This window comes from Typopeltis vanoorti, chromosome 7, assembly GCF_054136105.1.
Source record: "Typopeltis vanoorti isolate ZY-2024b chromosome 7, IOZ_Tvanoo_1.0, whole genome shotgun sequence".
NCBI lineage: Eukaryota > Metazoa > Arthropoda > Arachnida > Uropygi > Thelyphonidae > Typopeltis > Typopeltis vanoorti.
The window spans coordinates 28,728,613-28,743,524 of record NC_143555.1 but is presented as its reverse complement, the minus strand read 5'-3'; the positions used below and the strand labels follow the sequence as shown (position 1 = coordinate 28,743,524).

Genomic DNA, 14,912 nt, shown 5'->3' with positions numbered 1-14,912 from the left:
AATACTACAGAAAGTGATCTGGAGCTTATTCCACCTTTACTATGAGTTGTCCATAAGGTTGATTATGCTTGCATCTGCCGAAACTTTTAGTTTCTATATATTTCGCACGAAACTCTTTTAGTTTCTATATTCGGCTATGAAATAATGTTGGATTCAATAGCCACTTAATTTGTACCATCATGTATTATATTTGCAGTGTTTTTTTCTTTGTTTTATTGCATTTTAGCACATACTAGTAATGAATGTATCTCAGATATACCGCGATCTACGCTGCAATTTTTACCACCGCCAGCTCTGCAGGGTTACATTTACCACGCAAAAACATGCAAGCCTCATGGCGTGAGCATAATGACGTCATTCCTCCTACGAATTATTAATGCAGTAATCGATCATCGACAAATTGTAATTTTTCCCATCGATTATTAGATTTGATTAATGCGATTTTGATATATGCGGAAACATCAAGGGATTAATTAACCGCATTAATCAAGGGATACATGTGTATCCAAAAAAGGTAATTGATGATTGCTTTCTAGCGCTAAAGTAAATTTTATTTTGTCATGAGAAGAATTGATTTTTTTTTAAGAACTCGTAAGTGTTCTACTTTTTTTCTCCAGATAATAAACACATCATCAACGTATCTCCACCAGATTGTTGGTTTTGGAGTAATGTTAGCTAAAATCTCATTTTCTAATTTCTCCATAAACAAGTCCACACGTGGTGGTGACAGGGGACTGCCCATTGCTAGTCCTTCTAATTGCTGGTATATAATGTTGTTGACTTTAAAGAAGTTAGACTTAAGACAGTGATTGAAAAGTTGTGTGATATCATTAGGAACGAGATCTTTTATAACGTCTATGACTTCCTCAACTAGTACGTTTTTAAATAAGGATACAACATCAAGGCTTGCCATCATGTCTGTCTTGGAAAGCTTAACGTTCTTAAGTTTATCTACAAAGTGTTGAGAGTTCCTTATGTAAGACTCTGTCTGATTTTACCTTGTAATCGGTTGGCGAGGTGTTTGGCATAGTAGATATGTGGGGGAGAATCTGCCATCTACTATAGGACGGAGTGGAACATCATCTTTGTGTACTTCGGGTGCACTGTAAAGGCGGGGTGTTATGGGATGCGAAGATTTTAGTTTTCTTTTTAACTCATGAGGCCAACCAGTCATGTTGCAAATCAGAAGATTGGTTTCATTATGGTTATTCATGGTTGGATCTTTATTTAATATTTTGTACATGGACCGGTCAGATAGTAACCATAACGAAACCAATCTTCTGATTTGCAACATGACTGGTTGACCTCATGAGTTAAAAAGAAAACTAAAATCTTCGCATCCCATAACACCCCAATTCTAACAACTCAAATATGCAGGTGTGTACATCATACCTTGTACATGTGGACTATCATACATAGGCAAAACTTCGAGAAGCTTAGAAATTAGACAGAAGGAACATGTCGGAGATGTTAATCATTATTATTATTACGGGTATCTCCATGGAGTCAGTAGACTCATCGCGGGAGACCCAAACTAGCAAAACAATATGTCATATCTCTTCTTGAATTCATTTACAGACGAAGAGCTCACAACTAAGTCAGGCAATGAATTCCACTCATTCACCACCCTCCAGGCAAAAAACCTTGTTCTGACACCTTTGTTAACCACACTCTTCTTTAATTTCCAGAGATGACCTCTTGTTCTTCCATCACTATCACACAGCTGAAACATTTCCCCTGCATCAATCCTATAAAAACCTTTTAGTAATTTGAATGTTTCTATCATATCCCCTCTTCTTCGCCTATCAACCAATCTCTGCAATCCACAAGCTCTCAATCTATCAATGTAGGGAGCATTTTTTATATCACTCACCAACTTGGTCACTCTTCTCTGAACCCTCTCCACAGCCTCCTCATCTCCAAGGAATCCAGGTGACCAGACCTGAGCACAGTAATCCAAATGTGGAAGTATCAATGCTTTATAAAGGGGAATAATAACCTCTTTATCTCTGGATGTCAGTGTGTTCCTCAACAACCAAGTAATCCTATGTGCAATCTTGGACACCTTAGCAATGTGTCCTCTGAACTTCATCTCCCTATCTACCAATACCCCTAAGTCCCTAGCCTCATCAATCTCTTGGAGTACCTTTCCATCGATGTAGTACACAGCTGGTAATCTTTTAATCCCAAAATGCATGACTTTACACTTTTCCACATTGAACTGACATCCATTTTCTTTTGCCCATTTTACCAGCTTATTTAAATCCTCCTGCAAACTTTCAACATCATTGATTTTTTATTGCACTACACAACTTTGCATCATCAGCAAACAACTGAATATCTCCCTTTAAGCCGTTTCCTATATCATTTATATACAAATTAAACAACATTGGCCCAAGCACAGAGCCCTGAGGCACACCACTGGTCACCTGCCTCATTCTGGACTCGGCTCCTCCATACACCACCTTATGGTATCTCTCCCTGAGCCATTCTCCTATCCATATCACCAATTTAATATCCATTCCCATCTGCTCCAATTTGCGTAACAGTGTTCTATGGGGTATCCTGTCAAAAGCCTTAGCAAAATCCAGAAGTACCACTGTGTAGCCAGTTCCTTTGTCCAACTCAGATGTTATTCTATTATGAATAGTTAATAGATTGCTAAGGCAGGATCTACCTTTAACAAAACCATGTTGGCCTCTATAGAGTATCATATCCTGATCCACCCATTCTTGAATTTTGTCTTTAACCAACTTTTCCAATACTTTTACCACTACTCCTGAGATGGTGATTGGTCTGTAATTCAATACCGCAGTTTTAGAGCCACCCTTATGCAAAGGAACCACTTTGCCTAACTTCCACTCCCTAGGGACCATACCAGAGTTCAAACTTAATTTAAATATCCAGGTAAGAGGGGCTGACAATTCATTTGCACATTCACGCAACACCCGAGCTGATATTCCATCTAAGCCTACCGCAGTGTTTGCATTAAGTTTTGCAATATATTTAATACCTCTGATTCTTTAGCTTCAATTCTCACATTAAGTATTGCTATAGGTATAGAGATATCCTCACTTGGGTGATAGACTTTTGAAAAGTGATCACTCAGTAACTCGACTATTACATCTGATTTTGTCACCTCAATACCATCAGCACCCACTAAGGTTATCCTTCCGAAGTCATTCTTCCTCTTACTTGCCACATAGCGGAAGAACTCTTTGGGATAACCCTTGATCTCTTTGGCTAAGGTCTTCTCATAATCTGATTTAGCTTTTCTTACTATGCTGGTAACCTTCCTAGCTTGAGCCTTGTACTGCTCATGGGTGTCCTGATCTCCTTTCTTCTTGTAAATTCTCCATAACATTTTCTTTTTTTGCAGTTCAAGCTTGATACTACTGCTCATCCATCTAATGCCTGCCTTGTTTGACCTCCTGACCATGGGGACACAATCTGATATTGCTTTCCTCAGATACCCGCTGATTTTATCCCAAGCACTGCTAACATCTTTCCCTTGCAATATGTTCTGCCATGGGATGGCTGCAAGCTCACTCCGAAGCTTGTTATAATTGCCTAACCTGTAGTTCCGTACATACCCCTTCTTAATAGAAAAATCCACAGATTTTGCAACCTCCCAAGTCAATACCACATGATCGCTTTCACCAACTGGAGGTAACGAGGACAACTTACTTATGCATATAACCTCTGAACCAATAACCAGGTCCAACACTCTCACACCACGTGTCCCTTCAGTTATGTGCTGTTTCAAGTAATTATCTCGTAGAAGATGTATGAACTCCATTTCCTTTTTGCTACGCGATAATTCCTCCTTCCAATTGATATCACCATAATTAAAATCCCCCATAATAATCACTAAGCCTTCACTCATTGCACTAAGTTGCTGATGCATGAATTCAATATCTCCCCCCGTACTCCCTGGCCTATAGCAGCATCCAACTGTATATTTCGTTGCGTTGGTCACTATTTCGCACCAGACTGCCTCAAATGAACTCTCATTCACATGTCTATCATCATGATATACTACTTTCTTTGGCTGCAAGACATCAGCTATCATCAACAGTACTCCTCCTCCTGTTCTATCTTCTCTATCCTCCCTGAAAATACTGTACCCATCACATTCAATTCCAGTGACCACATCTTCTGCTGACAGCTAAGTTTCACTAATGCCTACAACTTTCGGTGAGATTTCACTGACTAATGCCAAAAATTCTTCTCTCTTATTTCGAATGATTCTAGCATTGGTATACAAAAATTGCAGATTCCCTCTAGATCTTGTACCGGCTTTAGAACTGATATGTAAGTCACTAACTACCGTAGTCCTATGCCGATTTTTATCCCCTCTCTTCTGCAATTTATTCTGCCTATAAGGATCAATAAATACACAATCAGTGCTAAAGTTTCTCTCTCTTACACTCAACCTTTTCAATATTAGTTTCCCTGCCCAATAACTTCAACCTGTTCAGAAAACAATAACTTCTTCAATCGCTTATGTCCTTCCATGTTAAGATGCAGTCCATCTCTAGCATACAACTGCCTTTTTCCTTCAAACACACTCCAAACATCAACAAACTCCAGACCTTTTTTTCTACACATTCTTGCAATCATATCATTCATTATCATTGCTCGTCTACTTAACTCGTAATTGTCAAAACGAGGCAGCACACACACTATTCTCCCATTGACACTTTTCCTCTTCACAATATCTAATAATGTTCTTAAATCTTTTCCTACCCGATTTATACTACCTCTCAGGTCATTCGTACCCACCATAACTATCATCTTGTCTGCTTCATGCCCTCTCTTTATTGCTAAAGCCACTCTTTCTATTGTCCCATCAGCCAAGCACTCCTCATGCATACCACTCTCCATACCCTTAATCATAGAATCACCATATATTTTACCACTCTTAACTTCATTCAAGTCCACACTCATGGACTCATTCTCTACACTATTCAGCATGACTCTCCCAGCTTCATTACTCAACTCTCTATTACTTACCCCCCCCCACTCTCACTACATCTCATTTCTTCTAGGCCACTTGTGGTTTTATTATGTTGACTCCCAATCACTCCCATACTATTTATTACTGAATCATTCACCAAAGACTCACCCATATGTAATCCTGTTCTAGTTACTTCAGCTAAAGTAATCTCTATAGTCCTAATTTCTCTGTTTAACACATTAAACTCAGCTTTAACTTCCAGTATCTCCTTACCGATCACTTCCTCATGAAGAAGATGGTCATTTTTCATTTTCATAAACTCCCGCCGAAGTTCTTCCGCTACGGTCCCGATGTCAGCTTCCATTCCTAAACGCTCCAGCATATCCCGACACTTCTCACATACGTCGACATTTTCATTCTTCTCATTTTGCCAGACCGACCACAGATCCTTCACATTTTTTGGTGCATACATGTAGCAGTTTCCGCAACGCATCCATTGCGAAAAATCTAACGCTGAGCCAGCCTTTCGTGTAGTAGTAGAAGTCCTGCGCGCCGCTGACGTACGTTTCTTGTTGGACGCCATCTTTACACGTTGATATAGTGAAACAAACGGCAGTGAAAACACAATATATACAACACAGTTCTAAACAATAATACCACTGAAGGACACTTGTTTCTAACCGATGCACAATTGCAGCACAATTTGTGACAAAAAGCCACACTATATTTAACTTTAAAAACACGTTTTCTAGACTAGCTAAACTCGACCACCACATTTACCAAGGACACTAGCACCATCATAACAGAACAGACACCTCTGGTTTAGCACATCACCTCTCAATTTCAAACCATGCTATAGATTGGGATAACAGCTCAATGCTTTACATGGAGGAAGATTACAGATACCGATTATTTAAAGAAGCTGCTGTGGTCCTACGAACAGGTAACAACCTTAATAGAAGCCAAGGAGTAATATTAAAGGATATATGGAAGAATCTTATTAACTCATTAAGTTTAGCAAAGCTACAGTATGCCAAAAACTATGCAACACTTATTTATAATAATGAATACTAATGAATAATAATGAATAGTGAAGTATATCACTTCACTCATACCGTAGTGCCTTCCAATTTTGTTGTAAACCGTTACCGCATTCCTTCGTTTTTGCCATTTAGTCTTGACAAAACTAGTCAGTTTTGCTAGCGAAACTAGTCGACAGATGTGTACATATATATATTAAACCTATGATCTTATAATCCAAATAGCTATTGTGTTAATTATAGCTAACAAAGACCAAACATAATTTTTAACAAGCTCTGATAATACTGCAACGTTGACAGATAAGAGGCTAATCTGGAGGAAAATTGTTGATAGGAAGTTAGTAATGATGTAACTTTTCATGTAGTACTAGCATACGATCCTGTATGTTGGCAGAGTGGTTAGCTTATCTGCTCTCCAGCCAAAGGGCTGTGGATTCGAATCCCACCATGGGCATGGATGTTTGTGATTGTCTGTAAAACAAATCTAGTGATGTTGGGTGGTAGATGGCGTTGGTGTAGATGATGATGATGACAGTAGTTGCGGATGGTGGAGACAGAGTTGTAGAGTAGGTGCCCTTCCTCAATGAGTCTTTGAACTCCCTGGAGGTGTCATGTAATAATAATAATAGTAATAATATTCCCTGAGGATATATGTCAGGAATTTGATGATGAAGATAAATAAATAAAACTATAAGTAACTATAAACAATTAACTGCAATTGCTTCCCAAAACTCAGAAATACAGTCTGTGTGACTAAGATTACTAAGCACAGGGCTTCACATGATTCAAAACAAACTATCAAATTTAAACCTACTATACTGCAGCATCCACCACTGGAACTATACATGTAAATTACATAATGAAATAAAGAATTTAATATAGTTCGCTAATATTTCATGATGCATAACATACCGCATCTGAGTGAAACATACAACTAGCTACTGCATGAAGCAAGAAAGAACTGAATCAAGGTACAAAGTTTCCATTCTACTGCTCTACGGCCAGTCACATGGGTTCTAGTTAGTGTTATTACATGACACCTCCAAGGAGTCCAAAGACTGAACAAGAGAGGGCACCTACTCTACAACTATCCATCTCCACCACTCAATCCACCAACTACAGCAAACTGCAACTAACATCCTCATCTACATCAATGCTATCTATTGCCCATGACCCTACCATTAGTATTTTTACAATCACAAACATTCATGCAAATTCGTTGAGAGCAGATACAATAACTACTTGGCCAACCAGGCTGGTACTTTTCAGACAATGGGAACGTAGGACTTTAGTCATTAACAACTGTAAGCAAACACAGCCAAAATGCAAAGGAGAGTGAAACTCTCCTTTGCGTTTTGGATATGCATCTTGAATATCATAAGGAGTCATATATCAAAAAAAGTATTCATCTATATGAACATGGAAACATATACAGATATTTATCTGTAAATGTGTGTGCATAATAATAATTAAAAAAAAAAAAAAACATTTTGTGTGCTCATGACAGATGCATATTTCAATTTGAAGATAGGATTACTTGCGAGTGTTCAGTCACCATTTCCTAGAATTCGGAAACTTTTAGAACATCATTCTGAATAAGATTGAGTTGATTCCAAAGGGCTTCATAACATTCTTTGAAAGAATGTTTCAGTAAGGAAATACCGTGAGTAGATATATTACTAACTATTATAATAATGGAATTAACTCACGTCAATTATTCTTTATTCATAGAATTTTCACCTGAGTATCACAGGCATCATCAGTACAGGTACAAGGCTAATTAAACAATAGCTGTTATATTCATAAAACGCTTTGTGAATATAACAGTTATTGTTTAATTAGCCTTGTACCTGTACTGATGATGTCTGTGATACTCAGGTGAAAATTCTATGAATAAAAAATAATTGACGCAAGTTAATTCCGTTATTATAATAGTTAGTAATTTTTGAAAGAACTTCTGTGAAGAACCTTTGTGTTGTAATACAGGATGCTGTGGCTAATAGAAACTTCATGTTCTGCAAAGCCAGATTTCTCAGCCTGTAAGAAATCAGTGTATTCCATATGTTTTAATCATCATATGTCTACAGCATGACCAGTCTAGCCAAATTAGGAGAGGTGTGGCAGTAAGAATTGGGGAAATCCTACCCGAGAAGCTGCTAAAAAAGATACAATTTCCTCAATCCTAACCCAAAAATCTGACTTTGGCAAGGCTAAAAGCACAAACTACAGAGAAGAATACTCTTAGTGCAATGCAAATAATGATAATGGCAGTTTTTTTATAATTTAACTTCACCAATGCAAAGTACCTCGAGTTTCAGTGCTTTCATTTATACTCTTCTCATAATATATAAACAATCTTTTTTATTTCAGTGCAAGAAGATTCTTTATATGCTATAGGATGGATTAAAGTACTGAGCCCTGAGGTGATAAAATTTATTCATTGAATTGGCAGGAATGCTTATGATGTCTCCTGGGATGTGGTAAATTTCATTTACCTCATCCCACTACAAAACCACAGTCCTGCTTCTTGGAGGCCTGAAGAGAGTGGGGTTCCTGGAATAGGTAAAACATAAATCTAAAAATAATAATAAAATAATAATTAACAAAATAGTAATTAATCATCATCATCAAATTCCTGCCATGTACTCTCAAAGGGTGTACAGGATATTATAGTACTACATGAAAAATTTACATCACTACCAACTTCCTATCTACAATTTTCCTCCAAATCAGTCTGTTACTTGTCAAGACTCCAACGTTATCAGATCTATCGTCTAAGGCACTTTGTATCGTATCAATCCACCTATATCTTGGTCTTCCTCTGGGTTGTTTTCCTGCCAACCTGGCAGAGAACACTTGTTTTGCTAATCTTTCCTCGCCCATTCTGTTTAAGTGACCATACCATCTGAGATTAGCTCTGCTAATGCATTAAAAAAAAATTACGTCTTGTCTTCCAAAGCTACATTTCCTCCACACAGCTACTCACCATTCAAAAATCAAATTTTTTTCATTTTAAAAACGGTTCTAGGTCTGAAAAGATGCTGCGTAAATTTTTAAAAATTCAGATTCTGTTCAAAGGACAGCAATCAGATGATCGATTGATAAGCTTTTCTCTTACCAAATTATTCTTTGCCTGGCACACACATGCTTTTTCTATGCAGCTTTCTACAAATATTTCCATTAGTATTATTCATCCAAAAGTTAATCTATAATTCCATTACTTTCCTCACAACCTAATAAAACTAAGATATCCATAAATAACCAGTTTTCGGTTCAATTTCAGGCTCACATACTTGCTAACATTTATAACTGTTTTATCTCTGCAGGTCAGTGTCCTTCTCATTATTGGAGCAATCCTCTGTGTTACCTTCGCCACTTTTGCAATATGTCCCCTAAATTTCAGGTTTCTATCAATCATCAACCCCACATCTCTTGTCCCCCCCTACTTCCTCCAGTATAACTCCTCCCATAGAGTAAGCAGTGTCCCATCGATGTTTCCCAAACCTCAAGACCTTACATTTTCTCCTCCAGTTAAAGTTAAACTTCCTCCAGTTTAACTCCTCCCATAGAGTATGCAGCACCCCAAACCTCAAGACCTTACATTTTGCTTCATCCTCATTCATTTGCCCATCTATCTAGCTTATTCAAATCCTCTTGCAGGGAACTCTGCATGAAAAAAACCTGTTCCTCACTTCCTTACTCATACCCTCCTTATACAGCTTCCATGGATGACCTCTGGTTCTCCCTTGATCCCCCACTATTTTCTGTTGAACCTCTCCAGCATTGGTCCTATAACAACCCCCTTAATAACTTGTAGGTCTCTATCATATCTCCTCTCCACCAGACTCTGCAAGTTGCATCTTCTCAATCTTTCCTCATACTCGATATTCCAGAGATTAGAAACTACCTTATTCAGTCGCCTCTGGACCCTTTCCAACATCTCTTCATCCTTCTGAAAACCACATGACCAAATCTGGGCACAATAGTCCATGTGTGGCCTAATCAAAGCCTTATACAATGGAACAAGAATCTCCCTACTTTTGCAAGTCAGTGTCCTTCGCATAATTCCCAGAAGCCTTTGTGTTGTCTTCACAATTTTGGCTATGTGTACCCTAAAATTCAGATCCTTATCCACTATCACCCCCAGATTTCTTATTTCCTCCACCTCCAACAATATATCCTCACCAAGCATAAATTCTGCATCCCATTTTTGCTTTCCAAATTTTAAAACCTTACATTTTGCAACATTGAACTCATATCCCCATTCCCGTGCTCAATCACTCAATTTATTCAAGTTTTCTTGTAAGGTCACAACATCTTCTCTACTCTTCATGGTTCTTCCCAACTTTGCATCATCTGCAAACAACTGAATATCTCCATCCAAATCTTCAGCAATATCATTAATATACAAGTTAAACAGCAATGGCCCTAAAATAGGCCCCTGAGGCACACCACTAGTAACTTTCTTTTTCCTGGATTTTGCTCCCCCATACACAACTTGTTGATACCTATCAGATAGCTAGTCTCCAATCCAATGCACCAATCTAATATCCAACCCCATCCACTCCAGTTTGACTATCAACTTATCATGTGGTAATCCATCAAAAGCCTTTGCTAAATCTAAGTATATTACTGTGTATCCTTCTCCTCTGTCCATGGAAGCAGTCACCTTATTGTAATAAGTAAGTAGATTAAGTAGAATTGTAATAAGTAAGTAAGTAGAATTCAGCCATTATGTTTGCTATGCTATTTACTCTAGATTTATGCCTGGTTTCTGATGAGAACCAACAGCCAGTTAGAAAAAGCTGGCAGTCCAGTAAAATGAGTAAAATGTAATTAAAGCACTAATCAAGGACAATATATGGTACCCAGCAACTCTGATGCAGAAGGTTATATTCTCATATGCTCTGTAATAAACTTAGAAACTTTTTTAAGTTTCTACCTATATTTGGCTATAAAATATGTCTGGGTTCATAATATGTTCCATTTTAATATCTTACCTATGCAAAATTGAAACCTTTTGGCTCAATATTTCAGTAACATATATATACATTTCGCATTTTGTTATATGTTGTTGTTGCTGCTTGCTCTCCTTCCATATGTATCTTATTTTTTTTTTAAATCCTCTAAATCTAGAAGTGACAAGGATGTTAATAAATAACATGTACTCATATGTTAGTGATCATCATTATCACATCACTCCGAAGTTAGGATTTGCAGAAGGATCACATTAATTGTTGTCTGTTACAATGAACCTAAAATTCATTCATTGTTAGTATACTTACAATCCAATGTTCTCTACATAAAAAAATACTTATCACTCCTTTGCTTCACATTTCCAAAAATGGCTTCGTGTTCTTTCTCGACTCTTTACTTTTCCTTCATTCTTTCCTTTGAGAAATATCATAGATACTGATTTATTTGGTAAGCTTCTCTCAACCATTTATATTTATTATTGTTATTAACATTAGGACTCTGTTGTCAAAAGATTCATTCATATTCTCCTTGTCACATGCAAGGAGAATATGAATGAATTGAATATGAATGAGTTGAAGACACAGTTCTACAAAGCTTGTAGAACTGTGTCTTCAACTCATTCATAATTTCCACATTCTCAGTCAATGCATGCATTTCACTCACCAATCACTCTCCATAAAGAGAAAATCTTCTCACTCCACTACTTACATCTTCCTTATTAAACTTCCAGAGATGCCCTCATATTTTAACCCTCTCTTCCTCCTCCTCTTCCATTCTGTGAAAAATCTCTTCCACACTAATTTCATTAACATCTGCTTACTGACTTCATCATCATCAACAGCCCTCTTCAGTCCACTTCTGGACGAATGCCTCTCCATGCTCCTTCAATTTTAGCCAGTCTTGTGTATCTCTCCAACATAAACATCCACGACATCTTATTATCTCATGTCCCATCTTACCAATGGTCTACCTGGTTTCCGATAACCAGTTCTTGGTGTCCATTCTGTTATCATACATTTTCATCATGTCCTGCCCAGTGCCATTTGTCTTTTATTTGCCTTTTATTACTAAGGCAATGTCCATTACCTTTGTTTGCTACCTTATCTAAGTATGTATTATTCTTATATGTCTAACTTCTGTGTCTTAATCATATTATATATATCTATGTCTCATATCCTATAATATGTTTAATTCCTATCACCTCTTTTTCTCCTGTTTAGTAGGATTCTGAGGATTACATTTCCCTCAATACGTTTTTATAGATTTCAAAAAATATTACTTTTGTAATGTAAATTGAACAGTAGCAGCTTAAGAACATTCTGTACTGTATACAGTAAATATGAAATATGTATATTGCATAATATCCCCTTGAGTTATTTCCTTTGAACTCCTTGTTATTTTTATACCTTATTATTGAATATCATTTTAAAATATCTCCATTCTGAAATAGAATTTTTTTCCACTAAATATTTTTTATTGCAGTTTTTGAAAGGAAAATTAAGAAAGAAAATCATTCCGTGTAATTTTCCTGTGTTCATTAGATTAATCTGTCAAGCAACTGAATACTCATGAAAAGGTATAGTTGAAGAATATTACTTATATTATAGCATTAAATATGATGTATCATACTAAAGTGATGCTACAGTTACTTGCTTTCAATAATATTTTAAAACATACAAGACTAAATGGCAAAAGACATTGAATAACAAAGCATAAGGACAGAGGCTGCATGTTGCATCATCATTAATATTATATTGCAGTGGTAGTTCTGACACTTCATCTTGAGAAACCTGTTACTTTACAACTCTGATGTTGTTGGAGTCGATGTTATTATTTTTTCTTAGATATTTCAATGTGATCTCCTTAGCTTGTTGCTTGATAAGCTACTGAGAAATCACTTAGGATTGAAATCATAAATAATGATCGATACTATGAAAGCAGCTACAAGTCTGTAAATAATTATAAGAGGAATGAAACTGTTGATGCTGTTGATCAAAAGATACGCAGTCGTCAAAAACTAGTTTATGGTTTTTAGATGTATTTTTCAATAGTGAAAAGACTTATTTTTTTTAAATAACTGCATTTTTCCATTAAACTGTTTTCTTTTATTAAAATTTGTTTATGAAATTTGCTTATAAATTACTTTGTTCAGATTACTTTCAAGTCCACTGTTGGTGTTTGAAAACAATTGCTCGGTTGTCATACCAGCGGAACCCACATTTCCAGTTGATTCAAACTCTAACTAAGCAGTGATTAACAATCACTGCTTTGTTAGAGTTTGTTAGAGTGCTCTTTAGGTTTCTTAATTTGTTTTGTCTCTCTCTCTCTCTCTCTAAACTATCATTAGTATTCATATGTTTAGCATGACTTTATTTGATAATGTAGTAGCTTTTTTTTTTTGTTCCTTCTATAAAAGAAAGAAAGAAAGAAATGGATTCCACAGGGCACAGTATCAGGACCGTTATTATTCAGTTTTTATGTCAATTATATTCTCATTAAATTAGGCTGAGGAGTGTTATCTGGGATCACACAGATGAGACGCTGCATACTCTGATGATGACACTAAACTGGAGGAAGTGAAAGAGACAAGGGATCTTGGAATGATGATGATAGAAATTTAAATTTTAGGGAACATATTGCAAAGCTGGTGGAAACAAACTTGGAAGATTGCTGCAATGACGAAAAGGACACTGAAAAGCAGAAAAAAATGGTGTAGTTCAATTATATAAGGCCTTTATAATATATCTGCATTCACTGGGATTCAAAGAGAATGAAGAAACTTTAGAGGGGTATACCAAAATGAAGAATAATACATTATATCAGGACTGTGGAATGTTGGTTATAAAAATAGATTGAGGGCATGTAATCTGCAAAGTTTGGTGGATAGAAGACAAAGAATTGACACGACTGAATTACTTAAGCTGTTGAGAGATATTTACTGCATGGACATGGGCAGATTTTTGGGTAATTTAACAAGGTGTGGGAAGCTATTCCTGGCAATTGAAAAAGGAAGTGGTGAGTATGATAGTGAGAAGTGGCTTTTCTTGTATGGAGAGTGTTACAAACTTGGAACATTATCTGAAAGGGTGGTGAGCATGTGACAATAAATGAGTTTAAGGAATTGTACATGTTAGATTTTGTGCTTATATGAAGTGGACCTCCCAAGACTGAGTCTCATAACTCCATGGAGGTCCTGGATGATGATGATGATAATAATAATTTCATTCTCTTTATTCATCCTAGCGAAATACAGTTGTCCACATGTTATTACAGTGTAGATGCACTCGACATAGCACACAGAGCTGAGGCTGAATACTGAAGTCAGCGTTAATTATTACAAAAGCCATAGGTATTAAACAGAATATCTGCATCTTTCACGCCAAGCATATTTGTACAGAAGCAGCTGGATCCAAACTATCAATACAAACTGCCTGTAAATGTTTCAAAATTCTAAGGCCTATTTGCGTTTACCAACTCAAAACAAAGGCTATTTCTTCTATGATTTCGCCGGTTTTACAGTTCAATAAACGTACAGATATCACAAAGAGAAGTTACAATAAAAAAATAAATAAGTACATCAAATATTCATTACGAATACATGCTCTAAAAATAATGCAACCAGCAAAGTTATTTACTTACCGTCACGTAGATCTCATAGTGTAACACTCACAACATTTACCACCCTTCTGCTATAACGCAATGTTTACACATTCACTGCCGATTGCATAAATCTTACAACGCCACCTATAATTCCAATTCATACTTAAAGGAAATAAAAAAAAAAATAAAGGAAATTAAAAGAAAAGTGTCAGGCCTGTGTAGCTCAGTGGAAGTGACGCTTCCGTCCGCTGCGCTTGGTCGCTCGAAATTAGACTTACTAGAATTAGGTTCAGGTCTAGTCACTAACTGGAGGAAGTTTTCTAAGCCTATTTTCG

The 14,912-nt window shown here is 36.6% G+C and overlaps 1 protein-coding gene across 1 annotated transcript in view; it reads right to left on the bottom strand.

Annotated features, from left to right (window-relative positions):
- qm (geranylgeranyl pyrophosphate synthase quemao) overlaps positions 1-14,689 on the bottom strand; it is a 196,138-nt gene extending 181,449 nt beyond the window's left edge. The window contains exon 1 of the mRNA XM_090395756.1: positions 14,617-14,689. The gene's annotated coding sequence lies outside the window, so the exon portion shown is untranslated. The remainder of the gene's footprint in view (positions 1-14,616) is intronic.
- Positions 14,690-14,912: the final 223 nt, after the last annotated feature.